General features: G+C 37.7%; 1 long non-coding RNA gene across 1 annotated transcript in view; it reads right to left on the bottom strand.

The window, feature by feature from the left end:
• Positions 1–12,413, bottom strand: part of LOC145536404 (uncharacterized) — a 584,758-nt gene that overhangs the window by 508,618 nt on the left and 63,727 nt on the right. The window contains exon 2 of the long non-coding RNA XR_014075827.1: positions 10,052–10,150. This is a non-coding gene — a long non-coding RNA (uncharacterized LOC145536404). The remainder of the gene's footprint in view (positions 1–10,051; positions 10,151–12,413) is intronic.

Genomic DNA, 12,413 nt, shown 5'->3' with positions numbered 1-12,413 from the left:
GTTGTCCCCTTCTCCTCCTGCCTTCAATCTTTCCCAGAATCAGGGTCTTTTCAAATGAGTCAGCTCTTTGCATCAGGTGGCCAAAGTACTGGAGTTTCAGCTTCAACATCAGTCCTTCCAATGAACACTCAGGACTGATCTCTTTTAGGATGGACTGGTTAGATCTCCTTGCAGTCCAAGGGACTCTCAAGAGTCTTCTCCAACACCACAGTTCAAAAGCATCAATTCTTTGGTGTTCAGCTTTCTTTATAGTCCAACTCTCACATCCATACATGACCACTGGAAAAACCATAGCCTTGACTAGATGGACCTTTGTCGGCAAAGTAATGTCTCTGCTTTTTAATATACTGTCTAGATTGGTCATAACTTTCCTTCCAAGGAGTAAGCATCTTTTAATTTCATGGCTGCAGTCACCATCTGTAGTGATTTTGGAGCCCAGAAAAATAAAGTCTGACACTGTTTCCACTGTTTCCCCATCTGTTTGCCGTGAAGTGATGGGACCGGATGCCATGATCTTAGTTTTCTGAATGTTAAGCTTTAAGCCAACTTTTTCACTCTCCTCTTTCACTTTGATCAAAAGGCTCTTTAGTTCTTCACTTTCTTCCATAAGGGTGGTGTCATCTGCATATCTGAGGTTATTGATATTTCTCCTGGCAATCTTCATTCCAGCTTGTGCTTCCTCCAGCCCAGCGTTTCTCATGATGTACTCTACATAGAAGTTAAATAAGCAGGGTGACAATAGACAGCCTTGACGTACTCCTTTTCCTATTTGGAACCAGTCTGTAGTTCCATGTCCAGTTCTAACTGTTGCTTCCTGACCTGCATACAGGTTTCTCAAGAGGCAGGTCAGATGGTCTGGTATTCCCATCTCTTGAAGAATTTTCCACAGTTTATTGTGATCCACACAGTCAAAGGCTTTGGCATAGTCAATAAAGCAATAGCCTTCTAACATCTATTTCCCCTTCAATCTGCTGCATATGGCTACTCCATACAAAAGAGAAAACAAGCCTGGAATGAGACTGAACTTGGTTGGAATTTTTATATACTATGTAATCTTGGACAGATAACCTAATATCCATGAACTTCAATTTCCTTATCTAAAATGCTGGCTAATGACAGTACATATTTCATAATATCATTGTGGTGATTAACTGAGATAATTATTGAACAATACAAAGAACTCAGCACCATTTTTGCCACATTGTAAGAGCTCAGCAATCATAGCTATTATCATTATTTACCAAAGAAGTAGTCTTTTTTTTTTTTTAGGATTTTTTATTTTTTAATTAACAGGCTTTCTTTTTTACGGTAGTTTTACGTTTCCAAAAGTTTGAGCAGAAAATGCAGAGCACTCCATATCCCCCTCTGTCACAACACACACACACGCGTGCACGAGTATGCCCAGACACACACGAGTATACACACACACACGAGTATACTCTCTCACACACACAGACACACACACGAGCATACTCACACACACACAGAGACACACACACGAGTATATTCACACACACACACATACACGAGTATATTCTCTCACACACACAGACACACACAAGTGTATACTCTCACACACACACAGACACACACGAGTATACTCACACACACACACAGACACACACACACAAGCATGCTCACACACACAGAGACACACGAGCATACTCACACATACACACAGACACACACGAGCATACACACACATACACACAGACACACACGAGCATACACACACATACACACAGACACACACGAGCATACATGCACACACACAGACACACACACGAGTATACTCACATACACAGACACACACACGAGTATACTCACACACACACGAGCATGCTCACACACACAGAGACACACACGAGCATACTCACACATACACACAGACACACACGAGCATACACACACATACACACAGACACACACGAGCATACTCACACACACACAGACACACACACGAGTATACTCACACACACACAGACACACACACGAGTATACTCACACACACAGACACACATGAGAATACTCACACAGAGACACACACGAGCATACTCACACACTGTGAGTACATACACACTGTGTATGTACATGCATACACACTGTGAGTATGCTCGTGTGTGTCTCTGTGTGTGTGTGTTAGTATACTCTTGTGTGTCTGTGTGTGTGCGAGAGAGTATACTCGTGTGTGGGTCGGTGTGTGTGTGAGACAGTATACTCGTGTGTGTGTCTGTGTATGTGAGAGAGTATGCTCGTGTGTGTCTGTGTGTGTGTGTGACTATACTCGTGTGTGTGTGTGAGTATACTCGTGTGTGTGTCTGTGTGTGTGTGAGTATGCTCGTGTGTGTCTGTGTGTATGTGTAAGAAGTAGTCTTAAAATACCACTATACTTAAAATAGCTCCACCACAGTCAAGAGTTGAAATAGGTTTTGATCTAGTAAGGCTATGGAATACGCATGTGAATGAAATAATAAAAGACATGAATAAAGATATTTCTGTAAGGATGTATATTGTGGAGTTAGGTATAATAGTAGTAGTAGTAGTAGTAGTGTTAGTCACTTAGTTGTGTCTGACTCTTTGTGACCCGATGGACTGTAGCCCCCCAGGCTCCTCTGTCCACGGAATTCTCCAGGCAAGAATACTGGAGTGGGTTGCCATTTCCTTCCATGGTATAATAGTACAAACTGGAAATATATGATGAATAATATTCAAGATGTCAAGTAAATTATGGAATGTTAGTAACAAAGAAATGCTATGTAGCCATTAACCAAGAAAAGTAATGTATCAAGGTGGCTAATCATGCAAGCAAAGTTCTGAATCAAAGCTGTCTGGACTCAAAATGCCAGCTGTCCTACTTACAAGTTCTCTGACCCTGGATAAATTCAAGTCAATTCAAGTTCACTTACTGCTAGTCTCATTTTGACTTTACACTCTCAGGGTATTCGGTATTCAATTTTGTTAACTGAGACCAAATCAAATAAACATAAAGGCCAAGAGGCACATGAAAGGATATTCAACATCACTAATTATTAGAGAAATGCAAATTAAAATGACAATGAGGTATCATCTCAAACCAGTCAGAACGGCCATCATCAAAAAGTCTACAAATAATAAGTGCTGCAGAGGGTGTGTAGAGAAGGGTAACTTCCTGAACTGTTGATGGGAATATAAGTTAGCACAGCCTCTATGGAGAGCAGGATGAAGGTTCCCTAAAAAACTAAAAATAGAGCTACCATATGATCCTGCAGTCCTACTCCTGGGTATATATCTGGAGGAAACTCTACTTTTAAAAGATACATACACCCTAATATTTATCACAGAACTATTTACACTTTAGGTATAACATACATAAATCCTAATGTTCACAGCATACTCTATTCACATAAGAAGCAACCTAAATGTCCATTGACAGATGAGTGGACAAAGAACGTGTGGCACACATATACAATGGAATATTGTTCAACCATAAAAGAGAACAGAACAATGCCATTTGCAGCAACATGGATGGACCTAGAGATTATCGTGTTAAGTGAAGTAAGTCAGACATAGAAAGACAAGTATGATATGATATCATTTATATGTGAAATATAAAAAAAATGATACAAATGGACTTATATTCAAAACAGAAATAGATTCACAGACATAGTTACCAAGAGGGGGAAGCAAGAGGGATAAATTAGGAGTTTGGAATTAACAGACACAAACTCCTATATATAAAATAGATAAACACTGACCTACTGTATATCACAGGAAACTACTCAACATTCTGTAATAACTTAAATAGGAAAAGAATCTGACAAAGAATTGATTTATATATATCTATATCTGAATCACTTTGCTATACCTCTGAAACACATTATGAATCAACTATATTCCAATATTAAATAAAAATTAAAACAATGTAAATTTGACATCATTCTCTGACTTAGAATTCTCTAATAGCTTTTCATTCACATTACAACAAAATTCAGACTGCCTCAAAGGTGTCAAGTAATATATGCTGAATAAATATATGAAAAATTTAATGAAAATAAGTATGTGAGGGTTGAGATGGAGTTAGGCACATCAACAAACTATTGTCATCAGAGATATTCAAAACTGCTGTTATTTCTTTTCATTTTTTCAAATTCATGGATGTTTTGCAATTTTTATACTATTATGGAAGAAAGGACACCATAGCATATGTGTCACAATTTATATACTTGATATCATGTAATAGGTTCATGACAGATATAACGATATTCTTCACCTCTTTGTGAAGTTGGGGAAACTTACTACTCTCTTATGTACTTCACCACCTAAACAAGTGCATGGTAGGTGAAAAGAGCAGGTAGCAGGGGCTATTATGGTGAAGACTGGTAGGGTCAGGTGGGCCTTTCAGCAACTGATTTTAAATTGAATCATGTACTAATAGATGGTTATGACTACAGTCTAGCATCCAGCACAGTTCTACTCTATAGTCATGGGCCCCATTCTCCTTTTGAGAGCTATTAATTTTATAACTAATAATTAATTAGCCAACCTACTTGGGAAAAGAGTTCCTTGTGACCATTGTTTCAATCAAATTCATCAGCATATGTCAGAGCACCTTTCAAAATAAATTTACCCCAGTGAAAATTAAGTAACAGGAGACAACAGGGAGGAGGAGATTGACAAGACATTTCTTAGATTTTGGGACCCATCATTCACAATTGAAGATAAACAGAAACATCACCAGAAGAAATGTATGTAGTAGGGATTTCAGTATTTATTATACTGACACAGATCTATATCTCATTTACATATTTATATATCAATTTCTGAACAATCTCACAAGATGAATAATATTATTTACTATTTGAAGAGGAGAAAGAGTCAGAGCTGTTATTGTTTTTTAAAGACTTCTCTCAAAGCCACTAATTTTCACAGCCATGTTTCAAATCTGTCTGTTTTGCTTCAGAGTTTGTGTGTTTTCAATTATATTATATTGCTTCAATAAGGGGTAGCAGAATCTCTTAAGGTGGAGAAATCCATAATTAAAATGAAAAAGGGATTTTAATTTTCTAAAACAAATCCTTTCTTCAGTATTTCCAAGAAAAGAGACATAAGCCATCATGTGTATATCCTGACACAATTCTCCTATTGATTGACTCCAGACTTGTCAAACTTCTTCCAAAAAATGTGTTTACCATAACCAGGTTTTTCCAGATCCCACTCTGAATGTCAAGGGTTTAGGACAGTGAAGTAAGTCAGACATTCTTCTAATGCAATGGGAGAACAATATAGAACTTCACATAAAAAGAGACTGTTTCAGACTCATCCAGAAGAATTTAGTTGCTGAAGCAGCACAAAGACCTTGCTTTGGTTTTCTTTCCTATAAGAACAGCATGGCCCCAAAGACTAGGTTTGAGTGAGATTCTGGAGTATACTATAATTTCATTAAAAATATGTTTTATGGTCTTATACCTTTCCAACCTTCACAAACAAAAACTCATTTCTAGCTGAAACTTGATATCATTTTTTTTCTGGCTGGAATGTGAAGATTTGGGGAATGGGTGAAAGAAATTTATTGAGTTGTTAAAAATATATGATGCAGGTCTTGTCTAGTTTTCACCTCAACTGGCTCATAAACACAGTTGCTCTCTTTCACACTTCATTTCTGTCAATCACTGTGACAGGCAGAGTAGAATTCCCTTCCTCTGCCTTCTCAAACAAAAGTAAAATAAACAAAACAATATTTTGATGTAGAACCTCAGCATTTCAGTGAAGGTGAAATTACTTGCCACTTCCAATCCACTTTGAGATCTAATCTCAGTTTGGGGCCAGGGCGTGGGCCTCAGTGGTACTGAGGAGGCTCAGCAGTGAGGGAGGCATGAATGTAGGCATTTGTCTGAGCTAGTGGGGAAGCTGAAAGAGCAAAGACCTCACACAGTATGCAAGGTAGGAAAGCTTTTAGTCAATGCTATTCGCTCTTCCTTCCACATGTAAACTCAGAAAACTATTTGAGAAGTTAGTTGGCAGAAATGTTTTTGCTTTGAGTGTAGTTCTCAAAAATTGAAGAAGTCGAAGGTGACCCAACTTAAAGACTTACGAGGCATAGCTGTAACTATTTGGTACTACCAAGTCTTATCTACCAAGTACTTTTGTAGTAGTTGGTTTGAATTTTTGGAGGGCAAAAAAGTAAGAAAGTCTTATTATACGTAAATATAAACCTTACTGGAAAAACTCCATGATAAGGGTGAGCAAACGAATGAGAAGATAGAGGTTGGTAGAAAATTATTTTTTACCTCCTCAGAATGTGTGCTCACTGTAGGAGGGCTACCTTAGACAGGAACTATAGCATCCTGTCATGCACAAATCATTGTGTGTGAGTTATACCTTGTTGGCATATATTTATCTGGTAGATCTGGTATAGTCCTCAACTTATTGGTACATAAGAGCCTAATTTAAAACGTGAGCTGAGTATTCAATATTTCATATCATAATATCATAGACAGTGAAAAAGTTCTATATAACTCCCTTCCTGACCCTGGGATCAACATTCTTACCGGATTTCCTCAGAACTTATATAATATATAGCAGAGGTATCCAACCCCCAGGCCATGGACCAGTTCTGGCTTGCACCTGTTAGTAACTGGGCCACATAGCAGGAGGTGAGCAGCAGACAAGTGAGTAAAGCTTCATCTGAGGCTCCCCATTACTCACATTACCACGTGAACCATCCCCCTCATCTGAAAAGCTTTTGTACAGCAAAGGAAACCATAAACAAAATGAAAAGACAAGCCTCAGAATGGGAGGAAATAATTGCAAATGAAGCAAATGAAAAAGGATTAATCTCCAAAATATACAAGCAATTCACACAGCTCAATATCAGAAAAACAAACAACCTAATAAAACAATGAGTGAAAGATCTATACGGACATTTCTCCAAAGAAGAAATACAGATGGCCAACAAAAACATGAAAAGATGCTCAACATCAATCATTGTTAGAGAAATGCAATCAAAACTACAACGAGGCATCACCTTATACCAGTCAGAATAGGCATCATCAAAAAATCTATAAATGATAAGTGCTGGAGAGGGTGTGGAAAAAAGGGAACCTTCTTGCACTGTTGGTGGGAATGTAAATTGATACAGCCATTATGGACAGCTGTATGGAAATTCCTTAATAAACTAGGAATAAAATTACCATATGACCCAGCAATCCCACTACTGGGCATACACCCTGAGAAAACCATAATTCAAAGACACATGTACTCTAGTTTTCATAGCAGCACTATTTGCAATACCAAGACATAGAAGCAACCTAGATGTCCATTGACAGGTGAATGGATAAAGAAGCTGTGGTACATATACACAGTGGAATATAATTCAGCCATAAAAAGGAATGAATTAAAGTCCATTATAGTGAGGTGGATGAAACTAGAGCCTGTTATACAGAGTGAAGTAATTCATAAACACAAATATTGTATATTAATGCATATATATGGAATCTAAAAAAATGGTACTGATGAATCTATTTGCAGGGCAGGAATAGAGATGAAGACATAGAGAATGGATTTGTGGATACAGTGGGGGAAGGAGAGGGTGGGACAAAATGGGAGAGTAGCATTGAGATATATATATACACTTCCATGTATAAAAGACCCCGATGCTGGGAAAGATTGAAGGGAAAAGGAGAAGGGAGCAGCAGAGGATGAGATAGTTAGATAGCATCACCAACTCAGTGGACATGAATTTGAGCAACCTCCAGGAGGTAGTGAAGGACAGGGGAGCCTGGCGTGGTGCAGTCCATGAGGTAGCAACGAATCAGACATCACAATGACTGAACAACAACTAGAACAACAGATGTGTAAAATAGCTAGTGTGAAGCAGTTTTATAGCAGAGGAAACTCAGCTCAGTGCTCTGTGATGACCTAGAGAGATGAGATGGGCGTTGGGGTGAAAGGTTGGCAAGAGGGAGGGGATATATGTATACATATATCTGATTCATGCTGTTGTACAGCAGAAAGCAATACAATATTATTAAACAGTTATCCTCCTAAAAATAATTAAAAAAAAAAGAAAACTGTCTTCCATGAAGCCAGTCTCTGGTGCCAAAAATATTGGGGACCACTGATATACAGTGAAAATAAACTAGAGGTCAAGGAAGCCAAAGAGAGAGGAACCAAGGACACAAGTCTAACCATATATATTAATAGATACACCAAGAAGTCAATGGAGTTTCCACAAATAAACAAGTGTAACCCAAGGTGAAATGAATAGTGTTTAAAAACTGGAATCAAGCTGTCTGGGTTCAAATCTTGGTTCTGCTACATACTAGTTATATGACCTTGAACAAGTTGCTTTATCTCTCTGTGCCTTGACTTTTCACCTGTAAAGCCTTATAGAATTATAAGGCTGAAAGTAATAGTTGCAGAATGTTTAGAACAGTTCTTGACATATAGCAAATGTTATACATGCATATGTATGCATATATATGCAATGTATAAGTGTGTGCTCTTATTCTAAGCTACAGCTCTAAATCTAATGGGCACACAATGGAGAATATGGATAGATGAGTGTATATTGTAATGTAGGTTATTGCCATAATTAGCATTCAAACAAAAAAAAATGACATGAAAAATGGCATGCCAGTCCCTTTATATAGCTGGTCCCCTCTATCTCAAAGAATATTATTTGTCTTTCCCTCTTCTCTGTTCACCTCTTTTCCTTCTAGTAATTTAAAAGATTTAACTGAATATGCATTTCTTAAGGAAATGAAGTGTCCATTCACGCTCTAACAAATGAAAGCATAGTACAGTCTATCAAGTCTCAGCTAGGACACCCCATCACATGGAGAATCTTTCCTTGATTTTCCTGGTGGTTTCATTCCAGACTGATCTCTATTTTTCTTCAGCTTAAATAGCAATGCATTTTATACCACATCCCTAGCACTCACAATTGGAAAAAATTGTTTCAGGATTTTGACTGTGAGGCTTGCCTCTTTTCCCAATAGGATAGTAAGGTTTTCTTAGGTCTGGGAATATAGTTCTATTTTGTCATGCCTTCTGTAATAGCTAACACAGAACCACACATGGCATAGGAGATACATAGCTCTTGCTTAATGACTGACTGACTGATAAATCATTATGTTTTCTCCAGTTCACTCAATAAACAATCAGACGTCAGGCTATTTCATCCTGCTTGAGCCCCAAATTTGAACTTCAGGAGAAAAAAACTATGTCAGCATATTTTCACAATTGTAGAAAAACCTAATCTGTCAATCATCTAAAGTTTTCTTTCCTTCCTTTCATAGCCAAACCATTAGATTACTGAAACAAAATTTCCCAGAGAACTGTACTATTTCCTTCTTCAGCAAGAGGCATGGAGGTTTTGGCAGAAATGTTAAAAACCACAGAGATGCTATCATTTTCGACATCAGAACATAATGGAATTAGGCATTATTTCAGCCAAACTAGCAAATCTAGGAAAATTGAGTATTATGAGTGAAAAGAAAGCAGAGGCTGACTCTTTAATTCAGTCAGATAACCAAATAAAGATCAATTTATTTTGCCTCCGATTCCTTCCTGGTACCTTGTCACTTGCCTAGTCTGCTTGATTCCTCTTTTTCATTATTTCTCTTCAAGGGTTAGGGTTAGAGTTTCAAACAGCCAGAGACAGATAGTGGGGCTAACAGCAAAGGAAAAGGTAACAGTATTTCTTTTCAAACAGCATATCCAACATTTCAAATAAATGACACCTTCATACAGGTAGGGTAAGGCTTCTCAGTGCATGTATCTGAAAAATCCATTTAAAATATTAATCTCTAATGTTAATAAATCATATTTTAAATATTTTCATTCACACTATGCAAAACTGCTGGCCATTTTGAAGTGACTCTTTCCATTTCTTGAAAAATCAACAGAGATGTTTTCATTATCTTCATGGAACTGAAGTTGAACAACTGCCACAATTTTGAGTGAAAGCAATGGAATCACAGAGATAAGATTTAACCTGAAAGGATACTATCAAAAGCAAATTAGAAGTGTTCTTGGTCTTTTAGTTTGAGACATAACAGAATCTACTCACATTTCATCCTTGTCAGACTGACTTCTGCTCAGGATTTCCAAGCTGCCATAATTCTGAGAGTCATTCTCTTCTCTGCTCTTCTCCATTCATACTGAAAACCTAGAATAACAAACAGAGCAGAAACCACAGTTTTAAAAATGCAAGAAAATAATAAATTATCATATTTATTCATTCAGCAAGTATTTATTGAGAACCTACTACCTGCTAAGTACTGTTATTAATAGAAATAAAATGATAAACAAGAAAGACATAGTCCTTATCCAAAGAGAGCTCAAATTTGGGTGAGAGAAAAGACACTTTGCAGACTTTACAGTAATGTGGGTATCAGTTCAGTTCAGTTGCTCAGACATATCCGACTCTTCGCAACCCCATGGTCTGCAGCACACCAGGCTTCCCTGTCCATCACCAACTCCCAGAGCTTGCTCAAACTCATGTCCATCGAGTCGGTGATTCCATCCAATCATCTCATTCTCTGTTGTACCCTTCTCCTTCCATCTTCAATCTTTCCTAGCAGCAGGGTCCTTTCCAATGAGTCAGTTCCTCACATCAGGTGGCCAAAGTATTGGAGCTCCAGCTTCAGCATGGAAGGAATATTCATTCCTTCCAATGAATATTCAGGAATGATTTCCTTTAGGATTGACTGGTTTGATCTCCTTATTGTCCAAGGGACTCTCAAGAGTCTTCTCCAACACCACAGTTAAAAGCATCAGTTCTTTGGCACTCAGCTTTTTTATGGTCCAACTGTCACATCCATACATGACTACTGGAAAAAAACTGTAGCTTTGACTATACGGAACTTTGTTGGCAAAGTAATGTCTCTGCTTTTTAATATGCTAAGTTTGTCAAAGTTTTCCTTCCAAGGAGAGTATAGAGATGAGAAAAATGCAGGATGCTCTGAGATCACACAGAAGGAACATCCAACACATAACCTAAATGAGAGAAGGTGTGTGGGCAGGAATTAAGAACACCTTCCCCATAAAATAACATCTGGAGAAAAGAACTGAAGCATGTGTAGGCTTTATCAAATTAGAGTGGGAGTAGTGTCAAGGGAGAATGTTCCAGTCGGAGGAAATAGCATGTGAAATGGACCAAAGGGAAGAGACAGTAATCCACTCAGAAATCTGAAATATGCTTAATATATTTGTCCAATAGAAAGCTGGTGTAATAGTGAGAGATAAGCAATGAAACTGGAGAGTTAAACATTGAACTCTCGAATCCTACCATAGCTAGTTTCCAGGGTTGGAAGGTCTTAGCACCAATTCTTTTCATTGTCTTGTAACATTAGTACTTGGGCCACAAAAGTCTAGTGCACTGTTCAACAGCACCTTGCTTAGGCTTATTTATTTCTTATCTTGCAGAATTCCTCTATGCAATGGGAAAAATCTCCCAATGCAACATCTAGAAATACCCTTGGACATGTTGATTTAATGAAAGGAGAAACTTTAACAGATTATCCTTCTCAGTTTCTGCATCTGACCTGAAATAGAAGCCCCTTTCTCAAGATGTTGGACATCAAGGATGACTTCATATTTTCAAGAGACACCTTGCCATAAAACACCTGAGTATGTAACTTTATTTTGATAGGCACATCAGTATAAGCAACATTTAAGCTAACTCAATTAGACAAATAGAGTTATATCCATAAAGCAACAAATAAATCATGTCCTCACACCCAGTAGCTAAAAAGTTGAATAAGAGAACTAGAGAGATGCCATAACAATGACCCCTGTTAATGAAACTAAAGGAAATATACAAAGACCACTGTTCTGCCCTCAGCTCTTAGAGAGATGTCTAATGTCTCTGAATATATACTTGTTTTCCTTTAAAATAGAGAATATTTTATTGTTCTCATCAATAAAAATATTCAGAACCAGTTTACATGTCAATTGGACAGAAACATTAGAATATACCGAGCAACTATAATGTGTGAGGCTCTTTAGGTAAAACAGATCATGGTCTCCATAGTTTCCACTCTAATGATACTATGAGTACAGCCATATTTTGCATCAATTTATCTTGGATTCTTTTAGTTTTCTCTTGAAGTGTAATTATGGGGAAAAAAAGGATTGATGTGATTAATAGGAAAAATGGGACAATTACTTTCCATTTTCCAAATTGCACTTCACATAAATATGAGTGCCCCGGGAGAGGTTTTGGAGAAGGAAATGGCAACCTATTCCAGTATTCTTGCCTGGAGAATTCCATGGAGAAGCAGCCCCTGGGCTACAGTCCGTAAGGTCACAAAGAGATGGACACAATGAGCAACTAACACACACAGGAGAGGTTTAATTCGTGTTAGATTTAAAAAGAAAGAAAAGCCAAGTTTAACAAACTTGAACAAATTTCGTTTTTACAGAATTTC

This window comes from Giraffa tippelskirchi, chromosome X (assembly GCF_054371585.1).
Source record: "Giraffa tippelskirchi isolate mGirTip1 chromosome X, T2T-mGirTip1v1.2.pri, whole genome shotgun sequence".
NCBI classification, from domain to species: domain Eukaryota; kingdom Metazoa; phylum Chordata; class Mammalia; order Artiodactyla; family Giraffidae; genus Giraffa; species Giraffa tippelskirchi.
The sequence above is the reverse complement of the archived record's forward strand: the minus strand, read 5'-3'. Positions and strand labels throughout refer to the sequence as shown.